The sequence below is a fragment of the Anguilla anguilla genome, chromosome 10 (assembly GCF_013347855.1).
Source record: "Anguilla anguilla isolate fAngAng1 chromosome 10, fAngAng1.pri, whole genome shotgun sequence".
Lineage (NCBI taxonomy): Eukaryota > Metazoa > Chordata > Actinopteri > Anguilliformes > Anguillidae > Anguilla > Anguilla anguilla.
The window spans coordinates 24,614,616-24,628,011 of record NC_049210.1 but is presented as its reverse complement, the minus strand read 5'-3'; the positions used below and the strand labels follow the sequence as shown (position 1 = coordinate 24,628,011).

Below are 13,396 nucleotides of genomic sequence, written 5' to 3'. Positions count from 1 at the left end.
CAAGTTTGACAGCAATTAATTGCTCATTTGTAAATAAAGGCTTTAAAATTAATTTTACTTTTACAGTGTGATTATTTATAGTTTACAATTAATCTCAAGAAAAAAACTCATCACTTTAAAAAAATCAAACAGGTTTCAGTGCATATCTTAATTTTTTTTATTTTGTATTAATTTCTTTAAGTGTCTTGGAGATTGTGGCCAGTGTTGAGGCTATCTGTGTAAGCGTTTGGGCCATTCTCTCTTGGTTGTGCAGGACTGCATCTGAGATCAGATGTGGGGCAGTTGAACGGGATTTGGGTGCACGCATGGAAGTACTGCTACAGGAAGGTACTGGCTGCAAGGTGCCAGGTTCCGCCTCAGAGGGTGGTTGCCTCAGCGGGAGTTCATCTGTAAATCAAACCATTGTAGTGACCTTTTATTTTTGGGGGTTTCAATTATGCAATGTTTGGTCTATACTGCAAAAGCAAATGTTTCAATTTTGAATACAAACTAAGCACTTAGGTAACACTTTTTAAATGCCAAAACAGAAAAAGGCCTTCACTCCCAAAATTTATTTGAAACTTTCAGAGTGCTGGACCAAAAAGTGTAAATCAATAAAGTTGAAAAAAAGGGCTGCACTTTGCATAATCTGATTTTATTTTTTGTCAGAACGTCTAGCACAGACGCGTTTCGGCGCAGTGCCTTCTTCAGTGTTCTTATTTACAAAGTGTTCATTCAAGATTTAAATACCCACACCCATAGACACACCTCATGATCAACCAATGATAATTCATCAAGTGTCATTCAAGGCAATGATTATCTCCACCCATAATGCCAATCTCATAATTGAACAATTATGTTGACACATACTTGACAGGCTATCACATAATAACATCAACACAGATTGCTGAAATATCAACATCATCAGATGGACAAGAAACAGGTTAGATTTATAAAAATAAAAATAAAAAACGATAGATTTATAAAAAAACAGGTAAGAGACAGGTCCTCATTCATACCATTAGGTGCGACCGCATTTAAAGTGAAGATATACAAGGCCTCCCTCTTCAAAAGGTGGTTCTCATGATCTCCGCCTCTGGGATACTGATTAACAACCTCCAGGCCCATGAACCTCAATGGGTTGGCTGCATGGCCTGCAGCATTAAAATTCTAGTTTTGAGTTGTCGTTTTGTTTTCCCTACGTAACATAAACCACAAGGACACATCAACAGATACACCACGAATGTAGATAAACATGTTACTCTGCCCTTTACCTTAAATGATTTATTGGTATTAGGCTGTATAAAACATTTTTCTGTGAGCATGTTGTTACAAGTCACACAATTGAAACATTTAAAATTACCCTCCGGTATTTTGAAAGGAAAGGGTGATGGTGTAAGGGCTGGGGAATAAGAGCGTACTAGGCGGTCTCTCAAATTTGGAGCCCTTTTGTAACAAAATCGCGGGGGATCTTGAAAGGCATAGCCAACGTTTGGGTCACTGCTTAAAATATGCGGTCAGACCACGCCTGGGTCTTAAAAAATGCGCCGCGGTGGACGAGTCGGTATCAGTGCTCAGGTCTCCTGAGGATGCGCTGCTTGGGGCATTATGCTGACGTGTCGTTCTGCTGTGTTGTTTGCCTTGTAGCCAGGGATAAACATTGTCATTTCGGTAATCTAGTGTGTCTCTCCGATATTTGTCCATGGGACGAAATGACCCTGAGTTTTGCAAAAAGTGGTGTGGCATATTGAACAAGTGTTCCCTTGACCTGATGCTACTGGCCATGATTCGTCATGAGATTACTGATCTTGAGACACAACTCAAGAGCAAGTTCTCCCCAGTGCAATTAAAAGAACTTTTGGATAAGTGTGAAGTGTGAAGCGAACCTGAACGCTTATAAGACTGACACACAGCGGATAAAAATGGACAAATGCCGGAGAGACACTCTAGATTAGCGAAATGACAATGAGCACTGATACCAACTTGTCCACCGTGGAGCATTTTTTAAGACCCTCTGACCGCTTATTCAGTTCTAGTGGCAGAACATGGAAGCACAAGACACGGAGGGGAAAGAAAACACGCAAGCGGCCGGGGACACACGACAAACAGGCCTGGCCCATGGCATAGGCGAATGCTAGTCCATCCATAGGGGCGCCCCAAATGAGGGAAGAAAAAAAACTTCAAAATTTGACTTTTACTTTTTAAAAAAAAATTGAAATATTAAACAACAACATAACTACATAGCCTATTAAATAGGCCCTATTTTCTGGGTTGCTCGCAGCATCACACCCGCCCCCCCCCCCCCCCGCCCCACACTCTTAGTTAGACTTACCTGATTGTGGGGGATGGGCAAGTTATCTGAAGTAGTGAGTGACGCTGACTGTGAAACGTGATACGATTAACATCAGTAGCCTAATTCAAATATATATATCATGTCAAAAAACCAAAGCCCTCTGGTGCCCAGGGAAGAAAAAGAAGAAGGAGCAGAGTGTTACTATCTTACTTTGGACGATAGTAGCGTTTGCTAATTTAATAAATAGCTACAGTTAACGTCAGTTACTCCCACCTAGTCCAGAGACTATTTAGGTGTTTGGGGAATAACTTACAACTTAATTTTGTTTGGGGAATAACCTACAACATAATTTTGAGAAATACACTTTTTCTTTTAAGTGCGCTGCACGAACCAAAACTGTGGTTGGTAGTTTTATTTGCACCATTGTTAAGCAAAAACCTCTGGTCATTAATTCTATGAAACCAACGATTCTATCAAGAAAAAATAGTTCCTTCTTGTTTTATACCGTACAATTAGCACCAATTTTGGTCATTTTTGTCATTACATTATTTAAGAAAACTACATGAAACCATAACTCAATCAAATTAATCTCCCTAGCTCTGTCTTGCTTTTTAAAATGTTGCGGTCTCGCAGTGTAGACATTGCGTTTTTCCAAGACACTCTGAAACCAGGTTTGAATGCCAGTTAGCTTTATGATATTAAATATTAAAATTTTGCGTTTTAGATCAGAATGGTCTCACAGCATGCTTGTTATGCCAGCTAACTAGCTAGCTGACTATTGAATTGTATTCAAAACAGCGGTTACTACAAACGGAATCGTTCACAAAGATACGGATGAAAATGCGTCCCGTAGCCATGAATTAAATACGGAACACCTATTCTACTGTCCAAATAAGGGACGATTTCGTATTTTGCTGGATGGTTGGCATCTCTAAATGAAGCCAGTAACTAGAACCGTGATTCAATGTTACCATCTATTGCAAAATTGGACATTGAAAAGGGGAGGGGACGTAACAACAATTCAAAATCGAAAGAATAATGCTGCTGTTTTAATTGCTTTAGAATGCTGGATTTTTGTAGCACATTCATTTTAGAACTGTTAAAAGGCCAAGGTGTCCCTTTACTGAGAAATAATGCCTACCCTTGGACTAATCAGAATCGAGTATTCAGCCAAGCCGTTGTATAAGTCTAGTTAGCCAACGTTAGCCCTGCTTGTAATAGTCAATTACAATGCTTTTCCTTTTCCATCCCCTTTTGTAATTAATAGTTGTAAGCCTTTGAATTTTCATTATTGATGAGTCTTATATGTAAGCTAAAAGCTAAAACCAGCTAAAATCTTGCCTAGGGCACCAAATTGGTCAGGGCCAAATTGTCCTCTGAGGACAAATCCAACATCAACAACAAATATCTTCTAAACAGCTAAGTGACGATCAGCTCTCTATACTATCCAGGGGTGTCATGGTCCTGCGTTCCTGTCTGCGTTTTCCCTGTTGGGCCGCCAGATGGCGGCACTTCTGTTTTGTGTCCTGCTCCCCCTGTGTTAATTGTATGATTGTTTCCAATTGTCCAATCGTTATTTTCTGGCTGTCTCGTTTTCCCTTCCCCTTCCGTGGCCTGATTGTTCATGGTGCCCTCCTGTGTCTCGTCAGCATCGGTTCTATTTAAGTTTGCCTCTCCCTTGACTCAGGTGCTGGATTCTTGTGGTTATGTCTGGTTGTTCTGTGCTCCCCTCCTCAAGTTCCTGCTCCATGCATTCCTGTCTATGTTCTGGTTTCCTTGTGTTTGTTCCTGACTTGTGTTTGTTTCCGACACCGTATGTACCTGCCTGTGTTTTGTTTGACCTGCCCTTGTGCTCTGCCTGCCCGTGTTCTGCCCTGCCTGTGTTTGTGAGTTCCTCTTGTTTTCTGTTTTATTTAGATATTTTTTGAGTTTGTGTTTTTGCCCATCGTGGCCCTTTCTGTTCCCTGTTTGTTTGCCTTTTTTGTTAGTAAAATCTTTGTTAATTTTCCCTTTTTGAGTTTGTGTTTTTTTCTATCTGCGTTTGGGTCCCCCCTACCCGTACCGTGACAAGGGGACTCTCTTTTGTTCCTGCCAAATGAAATGACCCTTTCACTACGGAAATAGAAATGTTCAAATTTTTCAGATTGATTCACCTTAAGGCTTTCTACTCGAAAGGGACTGACAGGTACTCGGTTGCACCTGTAACTGAATCTGAAGAACACTCCCCTGTTGCTAGAAAGACTCTTTTTAAACCAAGAAGCATCTTTCTTCCTCCTGTTCAGAATCCCTCAGTAGAAACATTTTGTCGTTTGGTTGAGCAAGAAACATTTAGCTGCTTAGAGAGTGGTGACTACTCAGACCTAACCTCTTGGTTTCTGTAAAAAAGCCTTGAGTGAGTTGATGTTGGATGATGATATTGTGATAAAATCTGCTGACAAGGGGGGTTCCATTGTCATTCAAGATAAGTCTGCCTATGTCCGAGAAATAGAGAGACAGCTTAGCGATGAAACTGCATATATGCATTTACCTTCTGACCCTACCACTAAATTCAGTGATGAGATAAAGTCCAAGTTGAAGAAAGCATTGTGTGACTCGATCATTGATGAAAATGAATATAAATACCTATTACAGACCAACACGGTGAGACCAGTCATTTACACTCTTCCTAAAATTCACAAAAGATTAGATTATCCACATGGCCGCCCAATTGTGTCTGGTAATCAATCTATAATTGAGCCACTTTCACAATTTGTTGACCATCACATCAAGGTATTAGTGTACAATTGACCTTCTTTTCTAAAAGACACAACTGATTTCTTGCATAAATTGAAAGATAAAGAAGTTGCAGCAGATATACTATGCACAATGGTTGTGACCAGTCTTTATACAAACATCCCACACCAGGAAGGGTTAACAGCGTTAGACTATTATTTACAGGAGTTTCAAGTGCCACACGGTGAATTCCTGGTGTCACTGACTAATGATGTCCTGACAAAAAATTATTTTATGTTTCAGAACAAATTTTATTTGCAAATTCAGGGAACAGCAATGGGTTCACCCATGGCACCGAATTATGCCAACTTGTTTATGGGAAAATTTTAACAGGACTTTATTTATTCGGACAATCCATTTCGCCAACATCTCAAGGTTTGGTACAGGTACATTGATGATATTTTCTTTGTATGGACTGGCATGGAACAAGAGCTACATAACTTCAATGATTATGTTAACACCATATTGCCCTCCATCAAATTTACATTAAGTTCTAACAATTAAATCATGGATGTGTTGGTTAAAAAGACAGGTAATGTGATACACACTGAAATTTATCGCAAGGAAACAGACCGAAATGCGTTCCTAGATTACCGTAGCTTCCATCCAGCATCATTAAAACGGAGCTTACCTTATAGCCAACTCCTAAGGGTGCGCCGCATATGTAATAGCGACAAGGCATTTGAGAGACAAGCAGGGGAATTGTGTCAGAGATTTTTAAACCGGGGATATAGCAATGCATTACTGGAGGACTACTTAGATTGAGTGCGTAATATCCAACGCTCTAACCTTATGAGCCGCGGAACACGAACTGCAAACACAAACACCCCAGTAACATTTGTCTCTACTTTGGACACATATCTGACCCACTGAAAAATGTTGTGTGGCGTCATTGGCATATTTTAAGCAGTAACCCAAACGTTGGCTATGCCTTTCAAGATCCCCCGCGATTTTGTTACAAAAGGGCTCCAAATTTGAGAGACCGCCTAGTACGCTCTTATTCCCCAGCCCTTACACCATCACCCTTTCCTTTCAAAATACCGGAGGGTAATTTTAAATGTTTCAATTGTGTGACTTGTAACAACATGCTCACAGAAAAATGTTTTATACAGCCTAATACCAATAAATCATTTAAGGTAAAGGGCAGAGTAACATGTTTATCTACATTCGTGGTGTATCTGTTGATGTGTCCTTGTGGTTTATGTTACGTAGGGAAAACAAAACGACAACTCAAAACTAGAATTTTAATGCTGCAGGCCATGCAGCCAACCCATTGAGGTTCATGGGCCTGGAGGTTGTTAATCAGTATCCCAGAGGCGGAGATCATGAGAACCACCTTTTGAAGAGGGAGGCCTGGTATATCTTCACTTTAAATGCGGTCGCACCTAATGGTATGAATGAGGACCTGTCTCTTACCTGTTTTTTTATAAATCTATCATTTTTTATTTTTATTTTTATAAATCTAACCTGTTTCTTGTCCATCTGATGATGTTGATATTTCAGCAATCTGTGTTGATGTTATTATGTGATGGCCTGTCAAGTATGTGTCAACATAATTGTTCAATTATGAGATTGGCATTATGGGTGGAGATAATCATTGCCTTGAATGACACTTGATGAATTATCATTGGTTGATCATGAGGTGTGTCTATGGGTGTGGATCATGAAATGTGTCCATGGTTTTACAGCTAGAGCTTCTAGATAAAATGTACTGTCAAATTGTATTAATTCTGAAAAAGCAGCTTACCTTCTGATTCTGAGATAGGAGATGGCACAGGAGATGAAACTGCTGACACGGGGCCCAGGTCTGTGCCCAAATGCTCAGCTGATGGCACACCTGAGAGTGATGTCTCTCCAATAATGGCCCCGATGCGCTGGTTCAGCTCAGATAACTCTGGGCAAGCCTGTCCCCCTCCAGTGGTCAGCATCTCTCTTCTGTGTTTGGCATATTTTTTTTGCTTCAGATTTGATATCAATTTTTTTTTTTCAACCGTTTTTTTTTTTACTTCATCAGTTGTGCGCCCTTCTCTGGATATAGCATTCACTGAACGAGTAATAGCACCCCATGCATCTTTTTTTTGTGTTATTTTATATCCACTACTGACGCTACTAAATATGACAGCTCGTTTGCTGTTTGCTTCCTGCAGCAGTACCTCCACTTCAGAACTACAGAAGTTTTTCTTACGTTTGGAGTCCGGTGCTCCACCGTCTTTAGATTTTCGTTTGGGCATTCTTGACTTCTCTCTCAACTTTTCTTTTCAATTTGTGTGTGTGATTTCTGTGTGTGCACACGGCCCTGCAGTCTCGTGCCCTTTTATGGGGATTGGCGGGGCGTTTACCTATGCTAATTAGGAACAACTGGCACGCGCTTTCAATTTACGAGGACAATGGGATTCATCATTATAAGAACACAGGTGCGAACAATTCTGCGGCTTAAGAACACGTCATGAATCTAACGAAGACTTTTCTTAGGACCTTTCTCAAGAAAACATTTAAGAAAAAACTTAGGAAGATATTGGTGAATGAGGCCCAATGAGCCTTGACCATACCTAACAGAATAATGCCAATTATATCTGACCAATAAATAGCCTCAGTAGTTTACTAGGCTGACTAGTCACTCATAAATTAAGAGCCCTGTTTCCAGTTGTGGGCTCCTTGTAACATCAATATTCTGTGTGACCGCATCGCTCTGTGTCTTCACAGCCTAATGACCCCGTTACCAACATCTGCCAAGCGGCCGTCAAGCAGCTGTTCATCCTGGTGGAGTGGGCCAAGAGAATACCACACTTTTCACAGCTACTGCTCGACGATCAGGTTATCTTGCTACGAGCCGGTACTCAAGATTTACCTGTATTTACATGTCTCTCTCTTACTTACACTCTCACACATACTCACACGCATGTGTACAGACACATACATGCACACACGTAAATCTGGTCAGGTTAAGCACACCCTTCCAGTTCACTGTATTCAAAGTATCTCTGACTCCATGAAAATAAAAAAGCATTCTAGAAATCAAGAGGCAGTTTCTGTGTATTCACAGTAAAGATCACCATATGCCATCACTGTAAAGTTGAAATATATTTGAAAAGAATGGATTACTGTGCAACAAAATAACAGTAAATAAAACTTCCAGTGGGTAAGCGAGTCCAAAAAAGGGCCAATTGTAACAGTAGCCTGATAATCCAGAAGTAGCCCCTTTCTTTGTTAAAAAAGACTCCTTTTATGTATTGATTTACAGCCCATATTTTATTTCTGTAGGAATACTTCTGTGTTCAAATGAGGGGAAATTGCTTCAATCACCTGACCAGGTTGAGGTCCCTTTTATTTCCATAAATCCTACAGATTTAAAGGCAGGGCTTAATCGCCCTCATTATATATTAAATATTAAAACCGCCCTCAATATTAAAATTCAGCTGGGTTTTAGGTCAAATTGGCCTCACAGTGCTGGCTAGCTAGCTAGCTAACTATTGAATTATATTCAAAACAGCAGTTACTATAAACACAATCACAAATAAACAGAAGAAAATGCGTCCGTGGCCATGAGTTAAATATGGAACGCCTATTCTACTGTCCAAATATGGGACGATTCCATATTTTGCAGGATGGTTGGCAACCATAAATGAAGGTAGCTACAGTAACTAGAACCGTGATTCAATGTTGCCATCAATTGTGAAATTAAACATTGAATATATATCAGAGGAGGCTGGTCCATAGAGGCAGAGGAGGTTGCTCCTCCTCTATTTTTGAGAGGCAAGAGGGAGATCTAAATATAAAAAAAGTAATTGGTTGAAATAAACCATTACGAAATCTCAGTATCATTTATAAAATATTTTTTATCTCTTCTTTGGAAAAAATCCATCATTGAAATTCTGATTAAAATGCTTCAACAGCGACACCTGCAGGGCAGGCAAGAGGGGAAAGGGCAGTCTGTGTGAAGTGGTGGTGGGGGGCAGAGGAGGATGGGCTCCTGCTGTCCTCCTTAGGGCAGGATCTCTGATATCAATTTAATGTACTTCATTTTTTTCGTACTAATCTGTTATTGGCCAAAACACGTAAATTGATGCTCCAAGGGAGGACGTCCTCCCTAACAAATCAACAACCAGAATACAATATTGACATTGTGTTGGCCCAATGATAATTTCTAAATTTCATCTTCAATTCTCTACCAGTGTATTGTATTATAACATGCAAATTGCTAACTACTTTTAAACCACATCACTAAAAAATTACATTTTATTTAAGCCTTTTCAACCAGAGGAGACTGGTCCATAGAGGCAGAGGAGGTTGTCAAAATTTCCTTTTTTCAGATTTATGTTTCCCTTTTATATCGAGCAGCAGCTAGCTACTTGTGTTAGCCAACGCAACAGTTAGCTTGTTGTAGCAGCCCTGAAGGACTGAGCTAATGGCAAGAATGAATTTTGAGGAGAGTGGTGCTGCTATTGCTAACGAGGCAATTAATGTGTGAGTGAGGGGGTCACAGAGAGGCATAGACGCAGACACAGAGAGTGGGATGGGGAAGAACATCTTGTAGATTATTTGTCGTCACAGCCATTCCACAGTTTGGATTACGCAGCAGGTGAGGATCAAGACTGCTGGACGACCAGCTCCACAGATAACTATGATCAAAAATGTTCATTCTAGTGACACATTCTGCACACACGAGGTTCATTCCCATCCAGAGCTCGCAGTGATTAGATGTGTCTTTCCCTCTCATTCACATAGCCCCTTTTTTATATTCATCCTTTGTGTTGTAATATGATATGTAAGGAATAAACCACGACGGGCTGTCCCGTTATTGGAAAATAATGTAGGGTCGCTTAACCAGGCCCGAAGTAGGCTACATTATTTTCCAATAACGGGACAGCCTGGAGGGATTTATTCCACTTTTACAATAGGTTACCAACAATGACTATATACGGTTAGTTACTGTTACGCTCGCGTGTGAGATGCGGGCGTGCGTTTTTCTCCCCTCTTTCGTTCTGCTCTCTCTCGGTTGCTGTCATTTCCGCAGGAGTCCGTGTGCCGCCCTTCGTTATTCCCATTGGTTATCCCCTCTGTCAATCATCAGAATTCTCCCGCTCATCCCCCCCATCCGCCAATCAACTCCCTCCTGCAATCATGTCTCCTCCAATCATGCCTCAGCTCTCAATTTAAAATATCCCCATTTCGTTCCTGCAGGAGCCTTCCGTTTCCTCATTTGTGCTGTGTGTTTGGGCAAATGGTAGGTTGTGTGTTATTGGAGAGAGTTGTGTTGTCTAAAATTTCGTCCTCCCTGGTTCACTTCAGAGACGTGTTGACACGTAGAGTAAGGGCTCTGTCTAAGCACATTAGTTTAGTGGTGGTGTCGCCCCCTGTATTTATGACTGCTGGTCGCAGTTAGATTAGTTAGACAAGTTTTGTTTTTTGTATTGTTAATTGGTTAGTTATATTACAAATTCGTAGTTAGGGTATTGTGTTTGTTATTTTCGGCACCACTCCCTTTTTTTTTACTGGTCTCGGTTGTGTGTCTTGGCGTGCTTTATGTTTGGAAATGTCTGTAAATACTTGTAAATAGCCCCCCCACACACAGTAAAATCCCTTTCACCGTAGTCCGCCTTGTGTGTCTCTCATTGTTCTCACAAGAAAGCTTATATATTTTGTTACATCTCCTGGTGCCAAACATCATTTTAAATATTGCACCCTTAACCCCTAGAAGGGTCGTAACAATTGGGGGCTCGTCTGGGATATAAGCAGCTTGTGAGGGTAATTCCTTGTGACTATTAACTGGAAAGTGTATATATATTATTTTTTTTTCCCTGGGAGTTTTGGCTCCGGTTTGTGAGATATTGGTTGTGTAGTGGCGTTTTACTGTCGCCTGTTGGCGGAAACTGTATTGATACTTTGTATTTCGTATTGGTATATTGGAAACGGTATTTGTTACTGTGTCATAGATTTAGTGTGCATGACTCTCTCTCTCTTAGTTTATGGATTCTTGGTGTTGGCTTGTGCCCGATTTGTGAAAAGGTGAATGTATTCGAGCCGTAGCAAAGGCTTCACTGAGTTGCATAAGAATCCACGCGTTAATGAGTTTCTGCTTCCTCCGTCCTTTTCTACCTTGCGTTCTCTTTTGAGGGAGGAATTGGTCCTACTCGCTCGTCATTGGGGTGAGCCTAGAGATTTGTGTACTGGGCGATACAGTGTTTTTGAACTTCGGCAGCATCTGACTGAGCTCGCAGTGGAGCGAGGGATTTTGAAAGTGGAAACGATGGCCACAGAGATGACGGAGGCTGATTTTAAATTAAGACTCGCTGAATTGGAGTTTAAGAAAATACAGCTGGAAAATGACAAGCAGCTTGAACTTGCTAGAATTAATGCCAAGCTCAAAGAGCGAGAATTGGCTTTAGCTGAGGTGAAACAAAAGGATGCGGCACAGCTCAAAGACCGAGAATTGGCTTTAGCTGAGGAGAAACAAAAAGACGCGGTGGCCTATCGAAATCAGCGCTTGAGTTTGGTTACGGAAGGAAAACTTGATGCCTCTGTATTGTCTGTTGAAGGGGAGGATTCTCATTCACCTGTCCATAGTAGCGCTGTGCACAATCTGAAATTGGTTCCTAAATTTAATGAACGTGATTTGGATACCTTCTTTATACTTTTTGAAAGGCTAGCAGCAAACCGAGAATGGTCGAAGGCTGACAAAATTCTTTTGCTCCAGTGTGTTGTAGTGGGAAAGGCTCAAGAGGTATTTTCCGCCCTTGATACGGAAACCCTGGCGTCCTATGAGCAAGTCAAGGATGCAATTCTGAAGGCTTATGAATTGGTCCCCGAAGCCTACCGGCAAAAATTCAGAACATTTAGACGAGGGGACAAGCAGACTCATGTGGAGTTCGTGCGAGATTTGGTAATCCAGTTCGATCGCTGGAGGAAATCCTCCAAAGCCACTTCATACGGGGAACTTTGTGATTTGTTAGTCCTAGAGCAATTTAAAAACACTGTGTCGGAGCAAATCGCTACTCATTTGAGCGAGCATGGTGTACTTAAGCCCATGGATGCTGCGGTGATGGCTGACAATTACGCACTGACCCATAAGCATGGTTTTGGCGGTTTTCGGCCCCGTGCAAATAGTCCCCATACCCAGAGTGAGACGCTTACAGGCTCGGCACACTCTAGATCGCCAGTCATGAACCAGACTGGCAGCGGATTTGTAAATCCAAGAGAGGAGCGATTGTGCTTCTTTTGTAAAAAGCCTGGTCACCGTATTGCTGATTGCAGGGCATGGCAGAGCAAAAATAAAACATCCCAAGCACTCAAGCCCACGGGTTTTGTTAGAACAGTCTCCCAGACATCTCCCCTGATTGCCCCTGAAAAGAAAACTGACTCTGGCTATGAGCCGTTCATTTTCAAGGGTCTGATATCTCTCCCTGGTGCGCCGGCTGATCAAAAATCTGTGCGGTTTCTCCGAGATACTGGTGCGTCACAGTCGCTCATGTTGGCTGATGTGTTGCCCGTGTCCGAAGTAACTTCGTTCAGGGAATTGAGATGGGGTATAAATCTCGTCCGTTACACAGAGTGCATGTTGACACGGAGTTGGCCTCAGGATGTTTTAATGTTGCTGTGTGTTCTGCTCTACCTGTCGTAGGTGTGACGTTTATTATGGGAAACGATATTGCTGGTGGGAAAGTGCGTCCTCTCCCGGAGGTTGTAGAACAGCCCAACACATGTCTTATGTCCCAAGCCATGTCTGAGGTGTTTCCGGCCTGTGTGCTCACTCGTGCCCAAGCACGGAAGCAGGGGGAAGATATTAATTTACCGGAATCTGTGTTAGCACCCCCTTGTGATGTTGATGAGTCAGAAACTGAGTCTCAAGTTTTACATAGCGAGATGCTTAAAACTGAGACCTTACCGAGTGAGCTGGAGGAGGCGAAAGAAAGGCAATCGATTAATCCACAGTCAGAATTGCCCTCTCTTGTCACTCGTGAAAATCTTGTTTCAGCTCAGCAGTGTGATCAGTCACTGAGTCAGTGTTTTGACGCGGCTGTCACACCCGAAGCGACCAAAAAGATGACCGTAGCTTATTTTGTGGACAATGGAATGTTGATCCGGAAGTGGTCTTCTCCTCTTGCTGCTGGTATGGAGTGGAGCGTGACTTATCAGATTGTAGTGCCCGTTGCTTACCGACCGCAAGTGTTATCCTTGGCACATGAAAACCCATGGTCTGGTCATTTGGGAGTTACAAAGACGTATAACCGTGTGCTAAAGCATTTTTTTTGGCCTGGACTTAAAAATGCTGTAGCGAAACACTGTAGATCATGTCATGTTTGTCAGATCACTGGAAAACCTAATCAGGTTATTCCTCCGGCCCCTCTCTGTCCA

At 41.7% G+C, this 13,396-nt stretch overlaps 1 pseudogene; it reads left to right on the top strand.

Annotated features, from left to right (window-relative positions):
- Positions 1 to 13,396, top strand: part of LOC118206544 — a 72,902-nt pseudogene that overhangs the window by 44,745 nt on the left and 14,761 nt on the right.